The sequence below is a fragment of the Sarcophilus harrisii genome, chromosome 1, assembly GCF_902635505.1.
Source record: "Sarcophilus harrisii chromosome 1, mSarHar1.11, whole genome shotgun sequence".
Lineage (NCBI taxonomy): Eukaryota > Metazoa > Chordata > Mammalia > Dasyuromorphia > Dasyuridae > Sarcophilus > Sarcophilus harrisii.
Genome location: NC_045426.1, coordinates 185653778 through 185664764, shown reverse-complemented (window position 1 = coordinate 185664764; position 10987 = coordinate 185653778). Strand labels below are relative to the sequence as shown.

Below are 10987 nucleotides of genomic sequence, written 5' to 3'. Positions count from 1 at the left end.
TCACATTATATGGAATCATATGACTTAATGTGGGGGTCATGAAATTATGATTTTGTCAGCAAATGTTTGGTTTGTATATCTATTTTATATACCCATATAACCAGTGTGTAAAAATTTCTCAAGCAAAAAAGGAATCATGGATGGAAAAACTTTAAGAAGCCCTGATCTTATCCAGTGGTTCTCAAAGTTTAGAACAGACAATCCTGGTGATCTCTGAAACCCTTTCAGAGGATCCACAAATTCAAATTTTGTTTTTATTTCTAACAAGATAAATACCTACATTTGTAACCCATATAAACAAAAACTCTTTGGGCAGATCCCCAATAATTGTTTTTCTCAATAGCAATTTATTTTTCCAAATACATATAAAAATGGTTTTCAACATCCATTTTTGTAAGACTTTGTATTCCCAATTTATCTTTCTCTTTCCCTTATCTCCCTCTCCCCAAGACAGTAAGCAATCTGATACAGATTAAAGATGTGCAGTCCTTTTAAACATTTTCATATTCGTTATGTTGTACTAGAAAAATCAGACCAAAAAGGAAAAAGCCATGAGAAAGAAAAAAACTAACAAACAAAACAATGAAAATACCATGCTTCAATCCACATGGAGTCTCCATAGTTCACTCTCTGGATGCAGATGGCATTTTCCATTCCAAGTCTATTGGAATTGCCTTGAAACACTGCACCCAATAATTTTTGATAGCATAAAGACACCAAGAATAAAAGTTTAAGATACAGTGTTAATCAGTACTACTTGAAAAATATTTGAATTTCACTGCAAGTTAAAACTGAAAGCTGAACTTTTAATCACAAGAAGAAAACAAACTAACAAAATTTGTATGTAAAAGGTGAAAGTCAATACAAATTTGGGAGAATTAAATAAAGTATATTATATGTACTTTTAAAAATCACATTGCCACAATGAATTTGAATAATAAGCAAGAAAGAATCTGTGTGGTGTCTAGAGTGGTATCTTGGGAACCAGAAAGATCTGCTCCAAGTTCTGTCTCTAACATATACTGCCTGTGGCTCCAGGTAAGTAATTTAATCTTAGTCTTCATCAATTTCCTCAATTGTAAAATACTAAGAGTAGTCACAGTGCTCTAGACAATTTTATGAGTTGCAGAGGGGAGTATTACCATGTATTAATCAACAGATTTACTCATTTGGAAAATTTTCCCTAGACTGAGAGAATCACAGGGACAGTCTCTTCCCTTAGTCTTCCTTTATCTACCAAAAATTGTAGAAATGAGAAAATCTCAGAGCTGGAAGGGATCTCAAAATCCATTTTAGCCAAATCATACTTGCAAAGAATTCAGTCTACAATACATCCTACAATTTAGCTCTTTCTTTAGGACTTGATATAGGAGGAGTTCACTATTTCTTGAAGCAGCCAATTCCATTTTTAGTCTGTTTTAAATGTTAGGAAGATTTTCCTGATATCAGTCCTAAAACTGACCCTTTGAAATTTTTTCCCATTGATCCCAGTTCTTGACTTTGGGATCAAGCAGACCACATATAATGCTCCTTCCACTTCAATAGCAATCAAATATTTAAAGAACATTTTATTGTCTCTCCTAAGATTTCTTTTCTCCACACCATACTTCTTCAGGTCCTTAAGCTCATGAATTCAAGAACTTCTACTAAATGGTGGCTATCATCATCATTACAATAATTATTACTACTAGAAATTCACCTAGTTCTGAAGTGTAATTAGAAAGTCATTTATGTTGAATTGTTCCTGATGTGTGTTCTATAGGAATGATATACTTTTTTGGAGGTAATTGGGGCTAAATGACCTGCCCAAGGTCACAAAGGTAATATGTATCTGAGGCTGGATTTGAATCCAGGGCCTCCTGACTCCAAAGTGGGTATTCTATCTTTCTTTCTTATTTTTTTAAATTAAATTTACCCCACTTAAAAATAAAGTATGCACAGAACATGACTCATTCATAAATACAGTCTTCAGCCTGATTTGTGGCAGTTAGCATTCTCTTAGAGGTAAACTTAATGCTAAGAATATATTATTTCCATGTTCTATATAGCCTTCATCAATGTCCTTCCTAAAGGGTATTGATGATAATTCAACATACTACAGATTATGGTATATCAGGGGCAGAGTACAGTGAGACCATCACCAACATGGTCCTATATATTGTAATTTTTTTAATAATAGCTTTTTATTTTCAAAATATATGCAAAGATAGTTTTCGATATTCATCCTTCCAAATTTTTAATCCCTCTTTTCACCCTGCTCTAGACTGCAAGTAATCCAATATATAAATATATGCAATTCTTCTATATATATATTTCCACAGTTAAAATGCTGCACAAAAAAGTCTGATCAAAAAGGAAAAAAAATGAGAAGGAAAACAAAAACAAGCAAACTACAATAAAAGAAGATAAAAATATTGTGTTGTGATCCACATTCAGTCCCTACAGTTCCTCTCTCTAGGTTCAGAAGACTCTCTTTATCACAAGACCATTGTTGGTTCCTCAGAATTGATCATAGTATAATTTTGCTGCTGCTGCATACAATGTTTTTCTGGTTCTACTCACTTCAGTTAGCATTCATGTAAGTTTCCCCAGGCATCTCTTAAATCATCCTGCTGATCATTTCTTATAGAACAATAATATTACATAACATTCATATACCATCACTTTTTCAGCCATTCTCCAACTGATGCACATCCAGTCAGTTTCTAGTTCCTTGCCACTACAAAAAGGGCTGCTACAAACATTTTTGGCACATCTTTGGGATACAAGCCCAGTAAAAACATTGCTGGATCAAAGGATACAACCTGTTTGAAAGCTCTTTGGGCATAGTTCCAAATGGCTCTCCAGAATGGTTGGATCAGTTCTATTGTAATTCTTTTAATGCAACCTAACAACATATCTACATAATACTGCTACATGATACTGTTGATTCAGATTAGGATTGCAATTAATGAAAACTTTACGAAAATGTTAAGCAGCATAAAGCCAGCTAGGTGGACTAGTTGATAGATTCATAAAAATTTGAGTTTAAATCTGGTCTCCTAAACTTACTAGTTACACTTAATTTTAGTCTGCCTCAATTTTCTTTTTTTTTTAATAATTATAACTTTTTATTGACAGAACCCCTGCCAGGGTAATTTTTACAACATTATCACTTGCACTCACTTCTGTTCCAATTTTTCCCCTCCTTCCCTCCACCCCCTCCCCCAGATGGTAAGCAGTCCTACACATGTTAAATATGTCACAGTATATCCTAGATACAATATATGTGTGCAGAACCAAACAGTTCTCTTGTTGCACAGGAAGAACTGGATTCAGAAGGTAAAAATAACCCGGGAAGAAAATCAAAATGAAAACAGTTTACATTCATTTCCCAGTGTTCTTTCTTTGGGTGTAGCTGCTTCTGTCCATCATTGATCAATTGAAACTGAGTTAGATCTTCTCTTTGTCAAAGAAATCCACTTCCATCAGAAATACATCCTCATACAGTATCATTGTTGAAGTATATAATGATCTCCAACCAGAGAATTGTTTGGTTCTACATACATATATTGTATCTAGGATATACTGTGACATATTTAACATGTATAGGACTGCTTTGCCATCTGGGGGAGGGGATGGAGGGAGGGAGGGTAAAAGTCGGAACAGAAGTGAGTGCAAGCGATAATGTTATAAAAAATTACCCTGGCATGGGCAAAAGTTATAATTATTAAAAAAAAAAAAGATCTGCTCATTTCACTTAGCATCAGTTCATGTAAGTCTCTCCAAGCCTCTCTGTATTCATCTTACTGGTCATTTCTTACAGAACAATAATATTCCACAACATTCATATACCACAATTTACCCAACCATTCTCCAAGTGATGGGCATCTATTCATTTTCCAGTTTCTAGCCACTACAAACAGGGCTGCCACAAACATTTTGGCACATACAGGTCCCTTTCCCTACTTTAGTATCTCTTTGGGGTATAAGCCCAGTAGTGGCACTGCTGGATCAAAGGGTATGCACAGTTTGATAACTTTTGGGGCATAATTCCAGATTGCTCAATTTTCTCAACTGCAAAATGGGGATAACAATAGGACTTGCCTTCCTAAAGTTCTTATGAGTATCATATGAGATAATATTTGTAGGACATTTAACATGGTTCCTAGAACACAGTAGGAACCTAAGTGTTTCTTTATGTCTTTCCATAGATATTTGTGATTTTTCAATCAGTAATGACTACTTTTGGATCCAGATATTATATCCATCACATAGTATAATTTAATCCACATCTTCTCTTATTTCCCACAAAAATGATGTGAAAGACATTGTCATTCCAGTTCCAACTGTTTAGTGATAAAGAGAGACATCTATACCTAGAAAAAGGACTGTGGGAACTGAGTTTGGTTCACAACATAGCATTTTCACTCTTTTTTCTGTTGTTTGCTTGCATTTTATTTTGTTTTGTTTTTCTGGTTTGATTGGATTTTTCTGGTGTGGCAAGATAATTGTATAAATATGTATGTATATATTGGATTTAACATATATTTCTACCATGTTTAACATATATTGGACTACTTGCCATCTAGGGGAAAGGGTGAGGGGAGGGGAAGAATTGGAATACAAGGTTTTGCAAGGGCTAATGTTAAATAATTGTCCACATATATGTTTTGAAAAATAAAAAGTTTTAATTTAAAAAAGACATTGTCATTGCTTTGTTAAAACCCTCGTGAACTATATCTCTAGTATTCCCTTGGCTCTAGTTTAATAACCCTGTCAAAGAAACAAATCAGATATGCATACTGGCTCATGAGCACACTATCATTGCCTTCAAAAGATGATTTGGACTCCATTTTCATTTATCTTCTTCAAATGATCCAAGGTGACATGCTCAGAAAAACTATAGCTGTGTCCCAAAATCTCCTCACTGAAAAGCAGTGACCTCAGTTGAAAGCTCTTCAGGGGACCTCAAACTACCACCCGCAGGCCAAATGCGGCAGCTGAGGACGATTATTCCCCCTTACCCAGGGCTATGAAGTTTCTTTATTTAAAGGCCCACAAAACAAAGTTTTTGTTTTTACTATAGTCTGGCCCTCCAACAGTCTGAGGGACAGTGAACTGGCCCCCTATTTAAAAAGTTTGAGGACCCCTGCCTCCCATGCCAAATGTGCTCTGGTTTAAATGCACAGATATACTTTTGCCATGTACCCCACAGTTTCCTCCCTTCCTTTAATCAATCCACATCCAGCTTTAGATTTTTAATCCTAAAAGAATAAATAAATAACAAATAATACTGGTCCACAGAGAACTTTGTCTTATCTAAAGCTTGTCCATAGAATCCATGAGTGACTAGAATCTCTTCAAAAAGGTAACACTAAAGAGAAGGAAAATGACTGACCACTGTCATTCTACATCTACTGTTTCAAAGGAAAATGTTCTAACTATGAATTTCAAATGCTTTGCTTAATAATAGTGCTATATTTTTCAGGGTGATGCAAAGGGGACTAATGAAGATGGAGCTGTTTTAGTTTTGTGATGCTGAATGATCACTTAATCCTTATCTGCCTCAGTTTCCTCATCTATAAATGGGGATCTTGAGGGCTTCTAACCCCCAGGGTTGTTTTGAGAATATTACAAAATAGTAATTATAAAGCACTTAGCCCAGCTCCTGCCACACAGTAGGTGCTATATAAATTTTAGTATCATTATTATTATCATTATCACTGGAAATTCACCTAGCTCCAAAGTATAGTCATATACTAACTCATGTTAAGCCTTATCCTGTTCATGTTGTATGTTCTGCAGGAAAGACACACTTCTTTATTTTTTCTACAAAATTTGCACTACATAAAAATGAAGCATGAACAGGACATGACTCATTCATGAATAGAGCCCTTAGTCTGATTTGTGGCAGCTAGCATGCTGTCATAGGCATACTTATTGCTAAGAATGTATCAAATTACCTTGGCTGCAATTATTAAAATTTCTCTTCTACCTTCCAAGTGAACTTGATTTCAAGTGCCAAGAGTCTCCCCAGTGAGTTTTCCCATCAAATATTTCATAACTAAAACATTAAATACATCTGCTAAAAAAGGACAAGTAATAGTATAATCCATTTTATTTAAAAAAGGCTTGCAATTTCAGAAAGTACTAATACTAATAATATAACCACCTAGTTTAAAATGTGGTACAGTATAATTCTGTACCTGCCAATCCTGGATGAATAGAAATAGGACAAGAGAGAAGGCACAGTATTACCTAGGGTAAAAAAAAATTACTATCAAAGTTAAATATCTGAAATATCAGTCTTGAGTACTAGAATAGAAAATAACCAAATAAATATTCATGTCAAATGTGTTGTCTGCTTGCACTGGAGTAAACATGCTGTTCTGCTTCCAGGATATTCTAACATTATTTTGAAATGGGTGAATTCATTTAGAACTAGTTTGAACATTTATTTTATGTGAATTATCCAGCAAAATCATTTTTTCTTATTTTAATGGCTTTCTTTTCCACTTAAATTTGATACTTAACCACACACATATATAAGTTTATTTCTATTATCCATGGACTTTCCAAGACATTTTTTATTTCACACTTAATCTTATATAACACTGACCTTTTTATAGGATTATAATGAAGCATTTAAAAAAAGAAGTATATAGAATTTGAGTTTGGATTATCATTATGTAGCTTGGATAGATGGATGTGTATATAAAGTGTGTGTGTGTGTGTGTGTGTGTGTGTGTGTGTATAAACTAGATGTCACCATTACCTAATGACAATAGATTTGACATCACCTCTACCAGGTAGTCACTGCCTTCCAGGTAGTTTAACCCTGTGTAATTCCACATTAAACTCATGCCTCAGAGCACACAACCTGCCTTTAACAAGAGTAAATGAGATTTAAAGGAATCATAGTCAACATCAGAAAAGCCAACAACTATCAACAAAAATAGCTAGAGAGGTTATAATACAAACTAAGCTATAGTTTCAGGATATCCAATAGACCCTGTGGTGAAGTACAAATAATGGGATTTTCCTTCTTTAAAAGATTAGAAAAGCAGACTTTGAAAAATGTATCATATGAAGCACAACATGGTAGCACAAGGCTTTAATCACTGCTTCTGGGGAAGCTGAGGCTGGTAGATACCTTGAAATCTAGAGTTCTGAGCTATAGTCAGGCTAAAGTCAATCAGATGTCCACCCTAAGTCTGGCACTAATAAGATAAAGCCTTCAGAAGGGGATCAGGATGAGGAAGAACAAACTATTACAGGTCAGAAACATAGAGGGTAAAAGGTTCCATGTCAATAATCAGTGAGATCACCCATGAGTGGCAGCTGATCTCCCAATCTGGACAAGACAGGGAGTTCTATGTCTGCAATATATAATCCTGAAAATAGCTATCTAAATCACAAGATAAACACAACTACGAGTAAAATGATGTGAAGAAATGCAGTTCATCAGAAACATTGCCATTTGTGTCAAATTAAAACCACCATTAGAAATTAATATCAAGTACTGAAAATGTGGCTAAAGGGAAACTAATGTGAGAAGTACAGAGTTATATTGGGGACAGGCAAAAAGATAAATTGTCTTCTGGTTCATTATAACTAGTTAATATCTGTACTGTTTAAGATTTTAATTAATTGATACTGTCAGAAAAAAGAGTGTCATATAGTAGCTAGAAAATCAGAAATTCTTGAAATATAAATCTGGTCTTTCACAAACTGGCTATTTGACCCTGAGCAAATCACTTACCCTCTCAGTGGCCCAGACAAATCCCTAAGGGTATAAATTGCAGAATAGGTGCCAATTTATATGGGTAGAGGGAATTTTTTTCTCATCAGGAGTTACCTATATCTATGAAGTCACTAAATACTGCCCAAATAGTGAGAATCTACTAAAATCTAGTTTTCCACTTGGAAAAAAAAGTCACTGAGTCCCTTAAATTCAGGTCAATCCAGCATGAAAGAATGGAGACATTGACCAATCCTGTCTTGAGCAGTCAGCTGACAATCGTACATATGTCTAGCCATTCACCAAGTGTCTTTTGTTTTTTAGACCTCAGCAAGTGACAGCACAATTTCTCACCTGCCAGTTAGTATCCATTAGCAAGCAACACTCTGGAAGTCTAGTTCTCTGAAAACCACAAAGCAAAGAATGTATTGAAGATGATACATGACAAGATTGCTGAATGTCTTCCCCTACTGGTCTCTCCTCCCACCGGGTTCCTCACCCATTATTACTCATTACTTATATAGTATCATAAGTCCATAGTTCTATTGATGGAAGAAAGTCTGTGCCAACAAGATTGTAGACTTTTGTTCACTTCCTGTATTTTAAACAATCCTCTGATTCATTGGCTTTTAAGTAAAGAATATGGGAGCAGGGCAGACACAGAAAAGATACATAAATGGTTTGGACTCTTTAACTGACCAAGAATCGATTTATAGAACACCTGATAATGCAAAAAGGCATTTTGGAAGAAGAATTACACATAGAGAAAGAAGAAAAATGATAAAGAATCAAAGCCACAGGCTAATGTGCAACCATAACGTAAATTTGACAGTTTACTCAAGAAAGGACTAAGGCAAAGGAAAAAAAAAAAAAAAAAAACATTATTCACTATTTCTTTTGGGAGGTCTTTATGGTAAATCAAAGAATAATACTCATCTTAGATACTGCTTCCTTGAAGAAAGCAAGATAATCCAACTTTCAATGCATTTCCTGATCTCTTCTAGATTCCAATAAATAATGACCTTTTCTTCCTAGATTTATTTCTTCATTGTGCCTCCTCTTCTTTCTCTTAGTATTATCAAGCAAATAGGTGCTCCAGTGCAATATTAATTACCAATATTTAACCTGAAACATATGACAAAAGATAGAGAAGTCAGAAATGGAATTCTCATCATCTAATTCTTTCTGAGGTCTCATAAGCTTTTATCTTCAGTTTGTTTGTTTTTTTTTTGTTTCTTTTTTTTTTTTGCAGAGGGTTATTGAATACTTTTATTCTGCACAGAGAAGCCACTAAGGATCTGCCTGTGGGCTTGTTGGGGCTGCATCACAAACATATGGCTCCACATAACAACACGGGGAGGGTGAGAACAGTTCACTTTAGCCCAGTCACAAGACAATAAGGCCTTCTGACAGAGGTGCAGATGATCAGGGACAGTCTCTGGTAAGACAGTTCTAAGGAAGCAGTGAGAACATCACAGAGAGGTGGAGGGGAGAGGGAAGTTATACAGCAGAAGCCCCTGCCCCCAGAACAAAACTGGTCTAGTACTTGGCGCTGCCCACTCGCAGGACAGAAGCAGACTTCTACAGAGGTGACTAGAGCCTGCTAGCTTTTAGCTGGGAGGCTTCCCTGCCAAGCAGTTTAGTTGGCCTGAGGATTCCTGAAGTTCCTTCCGGCAAACCTAGCCTTGCTGCCCAGCTCTTCCTCGATTCTAAGAATCTGGTTATACTTTGCTAGACGCTCAGATCGGCAAAGGGCACCAGTCTTGATCTGCCCAGTGCAGAGACCCACCACCAGATCTGCAATGAAGGTGTCTTCAGTCTCTCCAGAACGATGAGAAACCATTACTCCCCACCCATTGGACTGGGCCAGCTTGCACGCCTGGAGAGATTCGGTCACGGAGCCAATCTGGTTCACTTTGAGGAGGAGGCAGTTGCAGGCTTTCTCATTCACAGCCTTTTCAATGCGCTTGGGATTGGTCACTGTGAGATCATCCCCTACCACCTGGATGCCTGCAGTAGCAGTGAAATCCTTCCAAGCCTCCCAATCATCCTGGTCAAAGGGATCTTCAATAGACACCACTGGATAGTCCTTGATGAAGGTCTTGTAGAGGTCCCCGAGCTCAGAAGGAGAGATGTATCGGCTGGGATCATCAGGAGACTTGAAGTCTAAGTCATATTTCCCAGAGCAGAAGAATTCTGAGGCAGCCACGTCCATGCCAATCACAACCTTATCAGTATAACCAGCTTTACCAATGGCTTCTTTCAGCAGCTCCAGAGCTTCTTTATTCTCTAGGATGTTAGGAGCAAAGCCACCCTCATCCCCTACGTTAGTGGCATCCTGTCCATATTTCTGCTTAATCACGTTCTTCAAGTTGTGGTAGACCTCAGCCCCAATGCGCATGGCCTCCTTGAAAGTTGTTGCTCCAACAGGGAGGATCATGAACTCCTGCATGGCCAGCTTGTTACCAGCATGGGAGCCACCATTGATCACATTGAAGGCTGGAACTGGAAGGATGACTTCACTATTGCCTGCAAGGTCAGCAATATGGCGATACAGGGAGACACCTTTCTCAGCAGCTCCAGCCTTACAAACAGCCAGAGACACTCCCAATATAGCATTTGCACCAAATTTAGATTTATTTTCAGAGCCATCCATCTCTATCATCAACTTATCGATTTTCTCCTGTTCCACAACATTCAGTTTCTTGCTAATCAGGCTTGGGGCAATAGTTTTATTGATGTGCTCAACCGCTTTTGAGACACCTTTCCCCATATAGCGGGTCTTATCATTGTCCCGGAGTTCCAGGGCTTCATGGACACCGGTGGAAGCACCACTGGGCACAGCAGCTCGAAAGAGACCTTTTCCAGTGTAGACATCAACTTCAACAGTGGGGTTTCCACGAGAGTCGAAGATTTCTCTGGCGTAGACCCTGAGGATAGACATGTTGAATTTCTGGACAAGACTTCCTCCGCTGGGGTCAGAGAACAGAGGCCGAGGGATCTATCTTCAGTTTTAATAATAATTTATATGGAGACTATTTCAATGTGACAGGGAGTTTATTGATGTTTGTATATAAATTTAACCTGTAGACCTTTTGAGAACTTGAAGAAAAAAAATAATAAAGGCAGAAGAGAAATAGAAAAAAACAAAAAAACTAAACATATAAAGGAGAATAAATGCATTCTACAAAGCAAACCAGATTAAAGAATCAGAATAAAAAGATATTGCTCCAGCCCAAACTATTTAAACAAGTGGTTAACTCT

General features: G+C 36.8%; 1 pseudogene across 1 annotated transcript; it reads right to left on the bottom strand.

The window, feature by feature from the left end:
• Positions 1–8959: 8959 nt before the first annotated feature.
• Positions 8960–10727, bottom strand: LOC116423434 (annotated as a pseudogene). Its single transcript, XR_004234049.1, has one exon. The product of XR_004234049.1 is annotated as an alpha-enolase pseudogene (transcript).
• Between the last annotated feature and the right edge of the window lie 260 nt (positions 10728–10987).